We start from the raw sequence: 10,142 nt of genomic DNA, 5'->3' as shown, positions 1-10,142 counted from the left end.
TCTCACTCTGTTGCCAGGCTGGAGTACAGTGGCGAAATCTCGGCTCACTGCAACCTCCACCTTCCGGGTTCAAGAGATTCTCCTGCCTCAGCCTCGTGAGTAGCTGGGATTGCAGGCGCCTGCCACCACGCCCGGCTAATTTTTGTATTTTTAGTAGAGACAGGGTTTTACTATCTTGGCCAGGAAGGTCTTGATCTCTTGACCTCATGATCTGCCCGCCTCGGCCTTCCGAAGTTCTGGGATTATGGGCATGAGCCACCACCCCCGGCCATATCTTGTATATCTTATCTTGTATATCTAAAAATAAACTTTTACATTTTAATTAGAAATATAAATAATAAAAGAAAAACAGAGAAAATGAATGAGACCAAAAGCTGTTTTTTTGAAAAGATCAATAAAATTTTAAAAATATATAAAAGTAATAAAAGAAATAAGATCAATAAAATTGAATTTTTCCATTTCATCTGTATTAACACATATATTGGAATAAAGCTGTTCATAGTGTCTCCTTACTAGCCTTCTTTGTGTGTTTTTTTTAAGACAACGTCTTGCTCTGTCACCCAGGCTGGAGTGCAGTGGCATGATCTCGGCTCACTGCAACCTCTGCTTCATGGGTTCAAATGATTCTCCTGCCTCAGCCTCCAGAGTAGCTGGGACTACAGGCACAAGCCACTTTTGTAGAGACAAGGTGTCCCTATGTTGCCCAGGCTGGTCTCTCGAACTCCTGGCCTCAAGTGATCCTCCCACCTCAGCCTCCCAAAGTGCTTGGATTATAGGTGTGAGCCACCACACCTGGCTTAACTAGCCAGGATGTCTGTGTTACCATAGATGTCTGTAGGCTCTATGGTGGTGAATCCTCCTTAATCTCTGATGCTGGTTTTTTGTTTGTTTGTTTGTTTAAGACGGAGTCTCGCTCTGTCGCCAGGCTGCAGTGCAGTGGCTCACTGCAACCTCTGCCTCCCGGGTTGGAGCAATTCTCCTGCCTCAGGGTCCCGAGTTGCTGGAGCTACCACCACACCCAGCTAATTTTTGTATTTTTCGTAGAGACAGGGATTCACCGTGTTAGCTAGGATGGTCTGGATCTCTTGACCTCGTGATCCGCCTGCCTCGGCCTCCCAAAGTGTTGGGATTACAGGCATAAGCCACCACACCTGGCCAATACTGGTATTTTTTTGTCTTCTCTTGCTTTTTCTCTTTCTTTTCTTTTCTTTTTGTTTTTGTTTTACCATTCTGGTGAATTTTTTTTCCCACAAGCAAGGAGATCCTCAAATATTAATGGAGGCTTCAGAAAAGAGCTTGTCATTTGAAAAGAAAAAAGGTTAATGAAAGCATATTGAAAAGATAAATGAACTAGATTGAAGAGGCTCCCACTGATTAAATTTGTGATTATTTGAGCATAAAAAATAATGAATATAATTAAGCAAAACACATGAAATAAGAAAAAAAATACACCAAAAGCCCAATACCAAACCAAACCTTATTTCTCAACCTGTGAGGTAATTATTATACATACTCCCAATTCTGAAAATTGGTTGTTAAAGGAGATGATATAAGCAACTGTTTTGCCTTCTCCGTAGGAATCGTATTTCAGGGGTAATAAAATGGTCTTAGCTGAAAAGGAAACTCTTCTTTTCTGAAGACTGCCTGCTAATAAATGGAGAAGAAATAATAAAACTGGAACAACTCCCAGTCCAGGCATGGTGGCTCACGCCTGTAATCCCAGTACTTGGGGAGGCCGAGATGGGTGGATCACTTGAGGTCAGGAGTTTGAGACCAGCCTGGTTAACATGGCCACTGCACTCCAGCCTGGGCAACAGAGCGAAACTTGGTCTCAAAAAAAAAAAAACAACAATCCCCATTTTGCTACCCTCAGTGAAATAACTGATTCAGACAAAAATTATCAATGAGTGTTAAAACCACTACACAAAACCATTACATCTCCCCTACATCCTGGAAACTGGATGTTCCCATGGCACTAAGTATGACTCCACAGATGACTCCCTGATTGAAAAGTAAAAACTGTTAATGTTGTAATAAAAAGATTTAGGGTGTGGGAAAAAATCGTGAAAGACTTTGAAATGAATCAAAGATTCTATTCTTCAATGGAAAATAGATGTTGTCCAGGTTATCTGATTCCATTGGGTCTTTGGGCCTTTTATTATTTTTGAGCTATTTTTCAAGCTTATAAGTTCTAGAATATTGAGAACACTGCAAGTGATTCACGTCCTTAGAAAAATGGAAATTGTCTAGTAAAGGTGCAGTTGATTATTGCCCTATGGATATTGACCAGTTTGAGCAAATCCATTTCAACTTTTTTTTTTTTTTTTTCATCCTTGCGCAGGGGCCATGCTAATCTTCTCTGTATTGTTCCAATTTTAGTATATGTGCTGCCGAAGCGAGCACCCATTTCAACTTTTATTCAGCCTGTATATGTGTCTGCTTTTTGGATTTTCCTTGAAACCAATTGTAATATCTTACTGGTTTCCTCACTAATTAATGAACTAAATAACGTCTTTGGCATATGTTCGTTTTGTATTTGTTTGAGAGTCCCGAGCTTACCCTTTTTTTTTCCCAGTTAAGCTTGCTAAGGATTACCCTTATCAAAAATTGTCCTTTAACAAGCAAAAAACACCTTAATTCCATGAACAAAGTTAGCATCATTAATAATAGACACATTAAAAAAATGTGCCTCCTGTCTGGGTGCAGTGTCTCACACCTGTAATCCCAGCACTTTGGGAGGCGGAGGTGGGTGGATTACCTGAGGTCAGGAGTTCAAGACCAGCCTGACCAATCTGATGAAACCCCGTCTCTACTAAATTAAAAAATTAACTGGGAGTGGTGGTGCTCGCCTGTAACCCCAGCTACTTGGGAGGTTGAGGCAGGAGAATCGTTTGAACCTGGGAGGCGGAGGTTGCAGTGAGCCGAAATTGCGCCATTGCACTCCAGGCTGGGCAACAAGAACAAAACTCCTTCTCAAAAACAAACAAACCAAAAAGTGCCTCCTACGATGTGATATATATAAAGCATACATCACCTATGTAGTATTCTTAATCAAGCTTTTAGATCTAACTTCCTCTTCACAAATTAATTGCAAGAAGAGAAACAATCTGAGTGTTATGACACAGAAATAATTATACAAAGTTAAAACGTGAGACATGCTACAAAATATTTGATCATTCTCTTCCAAAAGTCAGTGTCATCAAATAAGAAAAAAGAAGGTCTAGTTGGGTGCAGTGGCTCATGCCTGTAATCCCAGCACTTTGGGAGGCCGAGGCAGGCGGATCATCTGAGGTCAGGAGTTCAAGACCAGCCTGGCCAACATGGCGAAACCCCATTCTCTACTAAAAGTATAAAAATTAGCTGGGCATGGTGGCAGGCGCCTCTAATCCCAGCTACTCAGGAGGCTGAGGCAGGAGAATCGCTTGAACCCGGGAGGTGGAGTTTGCAGTGAACTGAGATCACACCACTGCACTCCAGCCTGGGCTACACCTCAGCAAAAAAAAAAAAAAAAAAAAAAAAATGAGAATCCACCTCAATAACAACAACAAAAAAAAAGAAAGAAAGAAAAAGATCTCAGCTTCTGGAGTAGCTGGGATTACAGGCGCCCGCTACCATGCCCGGCTAATTTTTTTGTATTTTTAGTAGACACAGGGTTTCACGGTGTTAGCCAGGATGCTCTCGATCTCCTGACCTCGTGATCCACCCGCCTCAGCCTCCCAAAGTGCTGGGATTAATCTCCGTGAAATCTCAGCTATGGGCTGAATGTTTGTGTCTCCCCAAAATTTATATGTTGAAATCTTAAACCCCAGTGTGATGGTGTGAGGAAGTGAGGTTGTTAGGAGGTGGTTTAGCCATGAATACTCCACAGTATAAGGGATTAGTACTTTTATAAGAGACTCCAGAGAGCTCCCTTTCCCCTTCTACCATGTGAAGACCCAGCAAAGAGATGGCTCTCTATGAAATAGGAAGAAGGCGCTCACCGAATCTTCTTGATCTTGGATTTCCCAGCCTCCAGAACTGTGAGAAATAATTTCTGTTGTGTATAAGCCACACAATCTATAGTATTCTGCTAGAGCAGTACAAAGGAACTAAGAAATAAAAAAAAGAAATTTTTTTTTTGAGACAGAGTCTCCCTCTATCACCCAGTCTGGAGTGCAGTGGTGCTATCTCAACTCACTGCAACCTCCACCTCCTGGGTTAAAGCAGTTCTCCTGCCTTAGCCTCCTGAGTAGCTGGGATCACAGGCGTGCACCATCATGCCTGGTGAACTAAGACAGAGATTAATGTTAAAGTTTTTAGAAGTGAAATATCACGATATCTGTACTTTAAAACAGTGCAGAAATGAAGCAAATGTGGCAAAAGGTTAATGATTTTTCAAACTACTTGGTAAGTACAAGGATGTTCAATTTCCTATTATTTCTGCTTTGGTTTATTTTATTTTATTTTACTTTATTTTATTTTATTTAGAGATGGGGTTTTACTATGTGGCCCAGGCTGGAGTATAGTGGCTATTCACAGACTCAACTGAGTCTAGCTCACTGCAGACTGCATAGCACACTGCAGCATTGAATTCCTGGGCTCAAGTGGGCCTCCTGCCTCAGGCTCCTGAGTAGCTGGGACTCACTTTGCTCTATTTTTGAAATACTCATAATAAATAATGAGAATAAAATGAATCCTTATGTGTGGCAGCTCCGTGGACATCTCATTGAAAACAACATTGACTTACGAAGGTAGCTTCATTCATATTTGTTTCCTCTTTTTAATTCACCCTTCATACCCCAATTTCATAATGGAACTTTTTGACAATTACTGGTGATCAGACCAGGCACAGTGGGTGGCTTACGCCTGTAATCCCAGCACTTTGGGAGGCCGAGGGGGGCGGATCACTTGAGGTCAGGAGTTTGAGACCAGCCTGGCCAACATGGTGAAACCCCATCTCTACTAAAAATACAAAAATTAGCCAGGTGTGGTGACGGGTGCCTGTAATCCCAGCTACTGGAGGGGGCTGAGGCAGGAGAATTGCTTGAACCCAGGAGGGAGAGGTTGCAGTGAGCCAAGATGGCGCCACTGCACTCCAGCCTGGGTGACAGAGTGAGACTCTATCTCAAACAAAACAAAGCAAAACAAAACAAAACAAAACAAACAAAAAAGAAAATGAATGGTGATCAACTGATAATGATATAATAACCTGTATTCAATTTCATTAATAACTTTTCAGTGGTACGCTCATCTAACAGCAACCTGGTGACAGGAGTGGCCATGGTGGTGGTCTATTAATTCCTGAGTACCAAATAATTAAGTGAAAATTCAATATTTTTGTTTGTTTCTTTTTACTTTTCCATGTGCTTTCAATTCTGAAAAAAAAACTCTATTAAATTAGACAAAATCTATGTATGTAAAGAAGTTCAAATGGACTGTTCCCCAGAGTCAAATAAATCATTTATGGCCCTGAGGCCTAGGGTATTTTTCAACCACATAATTGTAATAGACAGAAATATAGGCACTGGAAGGTCAAATCTTATAGCTAGTGGCTGAATTGAAACCAGAATATGTAGGTATTCTGAATAGTGGGTATATTTATTCCTCAATGGCCCTCAACAGGTGGGCCCCCACCTAGAGAACACTTGGACATGTGTTATAAATGGGCATGTTTTGGGTTGTCATAATGACTGAGAGTTGCTTACGGCAATTAGTACCTAGAGGCTGTGGATGCTAAAAGTGAGGCAATTTCAGAGAAAGTCTCACACAATAAAAAATAAAACAAAACACAACAAACTGTCCTAATTCAAATGCCACTAACTCAGCTTCCCCTACCACATCACCACACACGGAGAAATTGCTACCCAAATACAACTTTTTTTTTTTTTTTTTGAGACGGAGTCTCGCTCTGCCGCCCAGGCTGGAGTGCAGTGGCCGGATCTCAGCTCACTGCAAGCTCCGCCTCCCGGGTTCACGCCATTCTCCTGCCTCAGCCTCCCGAGTAGCTGGGACTACAGGCGCCCGCCACGTCGCCCGGCTAGTTTTTTGTATTTTTAGTAGAGACGGGGTTTCACTGTGTTAGCCAGGATGGTCTCGATCTCCTGACCTCGTGATCCACCCATCTCGGCCTCCCAAAGTGCTGGGATTACAGGCTTGAGCCACCGCGCCCGGCCCCAAATACAACTTAATGTCAATTTGGCTGATTTAAAGGCACAGTGTAATAACCAAGAAAATTCAAAACAGACAAGAAAAAAGACAATTTCTTTTTAGCCATTGATATTTTTAAGAATAAAATGTCACCGGGCACAGTGGCTCATGCCTGTAACCCCAGCACATTGGGAGGCTGAGGCAGGTGGATTGCCCAAGGTTGGGAGTTCGAGACCAGCCTGGCCAGCATGGTGAAACCCCATTTCTACTAAAAATACAAAAATTAGCCAGGCGTAGTGGCAGGAGTCTGTAATCCCAACTACTTGGGAAGCTGAGGCAGGAGAATCACTTGAACCCGGGACGCCGAGATTGCAGTGAGCCGAGATTACACCATTGCACCTCCAGCCTGGACAACACAGCGAGACTCTGTCTCAAAAAAAAAAAAAAAAAAAAAAAATCAAATTTCATTTCCACTGATAGTTGTTTCCTGTTTGTATTAAACTTTACTTGGATTTTTAAGTCAAACATCTAAATGAAGTACACTGAAGAAATCTTGAGATTAAAGCTAATTCACATGAAACTTACATGTTGGCATAAGCTGAGAACCAAAATTAAAATGAACTGAACTAATTTACTAAGAAACAAAAGCAATAAAACAAACAAAAACAAAATTTTAAAAACCAGTATAGTGAGCTCATTTGACTTGAAAGTGAAACTCCTTTTGTTTTCCAAACTCAGCAAACTGGAAGGGAAAAAAGAACCATAATATATTCAAAACAAACCAATATTTGATTCTTTTCAAGACCGTCTCAGTGAACAATATGTGTCAAAGAGCTGTGGTTAATTGAAATCCATGACTGTACTGTATATTGCAGACCTCTGTACTTTTTTTTTTTTTTAAACAAGGTCTCTTTCTATTGCCTAGGTTCCAGGCTACAGCCTCATCCTCCCAGGATTAAACAAACCTCTGACCTCAGCCTCTTGAGCAGCTGGGACTACAGGTGCATGCTACCACGCCCAACTAATTTTTAATTTTTTGTAGAGATAGAGTCTCACTATGTTACCCAGATTGCTCTCAAAACTCCTAGGCTCAAGCGATCCTCCCACCTCAGCCTCCCAAAGTTCTGGAATTACAGGCATGAGCCACTGCACCTGGCTTTCTTTACTCTTAATAGTAACATAGCTATCACCTTTTGCTCTTATCTTGCCAACCAGTGTTTAGCAGACATACTTTAACTGATTTTAGAGGTAAATATATGGAAACTGAGAATGCATAAAATGTTACAGAATACACTTTGTGGTCCTGAAATGCTGTGGTATATCCATTAATTAACTCTTGGCTGAGTACCTGCTATGTGCCAGATTCTGTCTAGCACTGTAGTAGGTGATAGAAATAAAGTGTCTTTTTTTTCTTTTCTTTTCTTTCTTTCTTTCTTTTTTTTTTTTTTTTTTTTTTAAGACAGAGTTTCGCTCTTGACCCCTAGGCTGGAGTGCAATGGTGCGTTCTCTGCTCACTGCAACCTCCACCTCCTTGGTTCAAGCGATTCTCAGGACTCAGCCTCCCAAGTACCTGGGATTACAGGCACCAGCTACCAGGCCGGGCTAATTTTTGTATTTTTAGTAGAGACAGGGTTTCACCCTGTTGGGTTTCCCAATATTGGCCCGGCGCAGTGGCTCACGCCTCTAATCCCAGCACTTTGAGATTACAGGCCAAGGCGGGAGAATTATCTGAGGTCAGGAGTTCGAGACCAGCCTGGCCAACACGGTGAAACTCTGTGTCTACTAAAAATACAAAAAACTGGCGCAGGCAGTGCTCCCAGGCGGCAGCGGCTGCAGTGGGAGGTTCAGTTGTCCCCCGTTGGCCCCGCGGCGCCGCACTAGGCGGCCGCCATTGCAGTATGTTTCCACTTGCTTTTTAAAGACAGAAAGCTCATGGTGCAAATTGTTATCTCCAGGGAATCCCTGTGCTGATCCTGTATGGGAAAATTATCCACCTGGAGAAACCTTGCAGTCCTTGTCAAACACACTCTTGGGTATCAGGACTGTGATGAGCTTGGCCGCGAGACTGGCACTTGGTACCTGGTGAGAGCACTCATCAAAGACAGGATCCTTTTCAAAACCTGCCCCAAGCGCATTATCAGCAGCGTTCCCAAGAAAGTATGAAAGAGCCTCGGATTTTCCCTAGAGAGCGGCCAACTCCCTGGACTCGTGCTCAGCTGCCACCTCTAGGACGGCTGGACGGTTCCCTGGGACCACAGTGGGGTCCTGTTCTGAACATAGGCCACCCACTGGGTGTGAACTCGGATCCCTTCCTTATGGCGGCCGGTTTTCTTGGTGGAAATCTGGCCCCATTTCCAAGGAACCCATTTCCTTTTCCAGCTTCATCAGGCTCATTGGCTTCAAATCCAGCGGCTGGTGCTTGTGACCCAAGCATAGCTTCTTTTCCAGGAGGGATGAATCCCACTGGCACAGGTGCAGTTTCTTTCCCAAGGCCTGGTGGCCTCTTGGGGCCAGGCCTGAGACGAGTCCCCACCCTAAATCCTAGGACAGGGGCTCTTCCAGGCCCCGGGCCTCTGTCTAACCCCAGGTTAGGGGGTCTCCCAGGACCAGGTCCTATGTCCAACCTAAGGGCAGGTGGTCTCCTGGGGGCAGGTCCCGACCCCAGAAGTGGTGGTCCCATGGGCCCTAGATCTGGACCTAACCTGAGAGCAGGTGTTCTGTTGACCTTCAGGAATTGTCCTCCCAATTCTAGGCCAGTTGGCCTGGGCCCAGGACCTAACCCCAATCTGAGATCAGGCTTTTTAGGGACAAACCCTGCCCCCAGGTTAGGTGTGTTTCCAGGCCCAGGCCTTGGGCCCAATCCAAGACCAAGTGGCCTGGGCCCGGGCCCTAATCTAGATGCCAGAGCAGGTGGTCTCTTGGGCACAGGACCTGGTCTTAAGAATGGTTGGACCTCAAGGCCTCCATCTTGTCCCCATTCTAAGAGCAGCAGGTCTTTTAGGAGCAAATTCAGCTTCTTTGTCACAGGGTTCTGGAAACATGAGCACAAGCCCATCTTCCATGGCAAGAGTACCTGGCCCCATGGGCCCAAACTCGGGTCCTGGCTCTTGTGGAATTGGCCTTCCAGGGCCAAATCCATCTCCCATGTCAAGGGCTCCTGGCTCCATAGACCCTAATTCAGCTCATTTCTAGGCCAGAGAGCCCCATGGGGGTAAATGCTAATCCTTTTCCCAGGGGAGCAGGTTCATTTGCCTTCTCTCAGTCTTCTGGCACATTGACATCAAATCCAGCTACCTTCCAAAGGTCCGCTGGCCTCCAGGGCTCAAATCCAACAGTTTTCCCAAGAGCCTCTGGGCCACTTGGCCCCAACCCAGCTAACTTCCCAAGAACCGCTGGCCTGCAGGGTCCGAGTCTGACTACCTTCCCAAGGTCTACCGGCCCATGAGGCCTCAGTCAAGTTACTTTCTCCAGGTCAGCTGCCGGGCACCTGGGCTCTTCTCCAGCAGGCCCTATGGGTATCAACCCAGCTCCTTTCGCAAGGCCAACTGGGACCCTGGGTCTCAACCCAGCTTCCCTTCCAAGGATGAATGGCCCTGCAGGCAAGAGTTTGGTCCCATTTCCTAGAGTGGGAAGCCTCCCTGGCACAAACCCAGCTGCTGTCCCAGACCAGGGGGTCCAATGGCTGCAGTGTCCCCAAATGGAATGTTACTCCCTTAAACACCATTTTCCCTCCAGGACCACCTTAATTTCTAGGCACCGTGGTTCTCAGCAGGGGCTACCTCTTAGGTAAAAGGGTAGTTGTGGAGTTACATTCTGAAGAACATAGCTGGGCCTTAAGCTCAAATGAGCCATCTTTTTCCTCTGCATTTTTCTTGACTGAAGGTGAGATGTTATTTCTGGCATGTGAACTGTGGCAGGTGGGAATAATCCTGGCCTTGAGAGAAAGGATCTCCAGCCTCCCAGAAGCCTGCTGTGCTTTCATCTCACAGTTTTCTGCATTGTTTCTTACTAGTTTC

General features: G+C 44.6%; 1 non-coding gene and 1 pseudogene across 1 annotated transcript; one reads left to right on the top strand and one right to left on the bottom strand.

Moving 5' to 3' along the window:
* Positions 1-2,296: 2,296 nt before the first annotated feature.
* Positions 2,297-2,403, bottom strand: LOC111536449. The gene has a single exon (XR_002729738.1). It is a non-coding gene; the product is annotated as a U6 spliceosomal RNA (small nuclear RNA).
* A 5,825-nt stretch (positions 2,404-8,228) lies between these two features.
* On the top strand, positions 8,229-9,843 carry LOC111536378 (annotated as a pseudogene).
* Positions 9,844-10,142: the final 299 nt, after the last annotated feature.

This window comes from Piliocolobus tephrosceles, chromosome 12, assembly GCF_002776525.5.
Source record: "Piliocolobus tephrosceles isolate RC106 chromosome 12, ASM277652v3, whole genome shotgun sequence".
Classification (NCBI taxonomy): domain Eukaryota; kingdom Metazoa; phylum Chordata; class Mammalia; order Primates; family Cercopithecidae; genus Piliocolobus; species Piliocolobus tephrosceles.
This window is presented reverse-complemented; position numbering and strand designations above follow the sequence as displayed.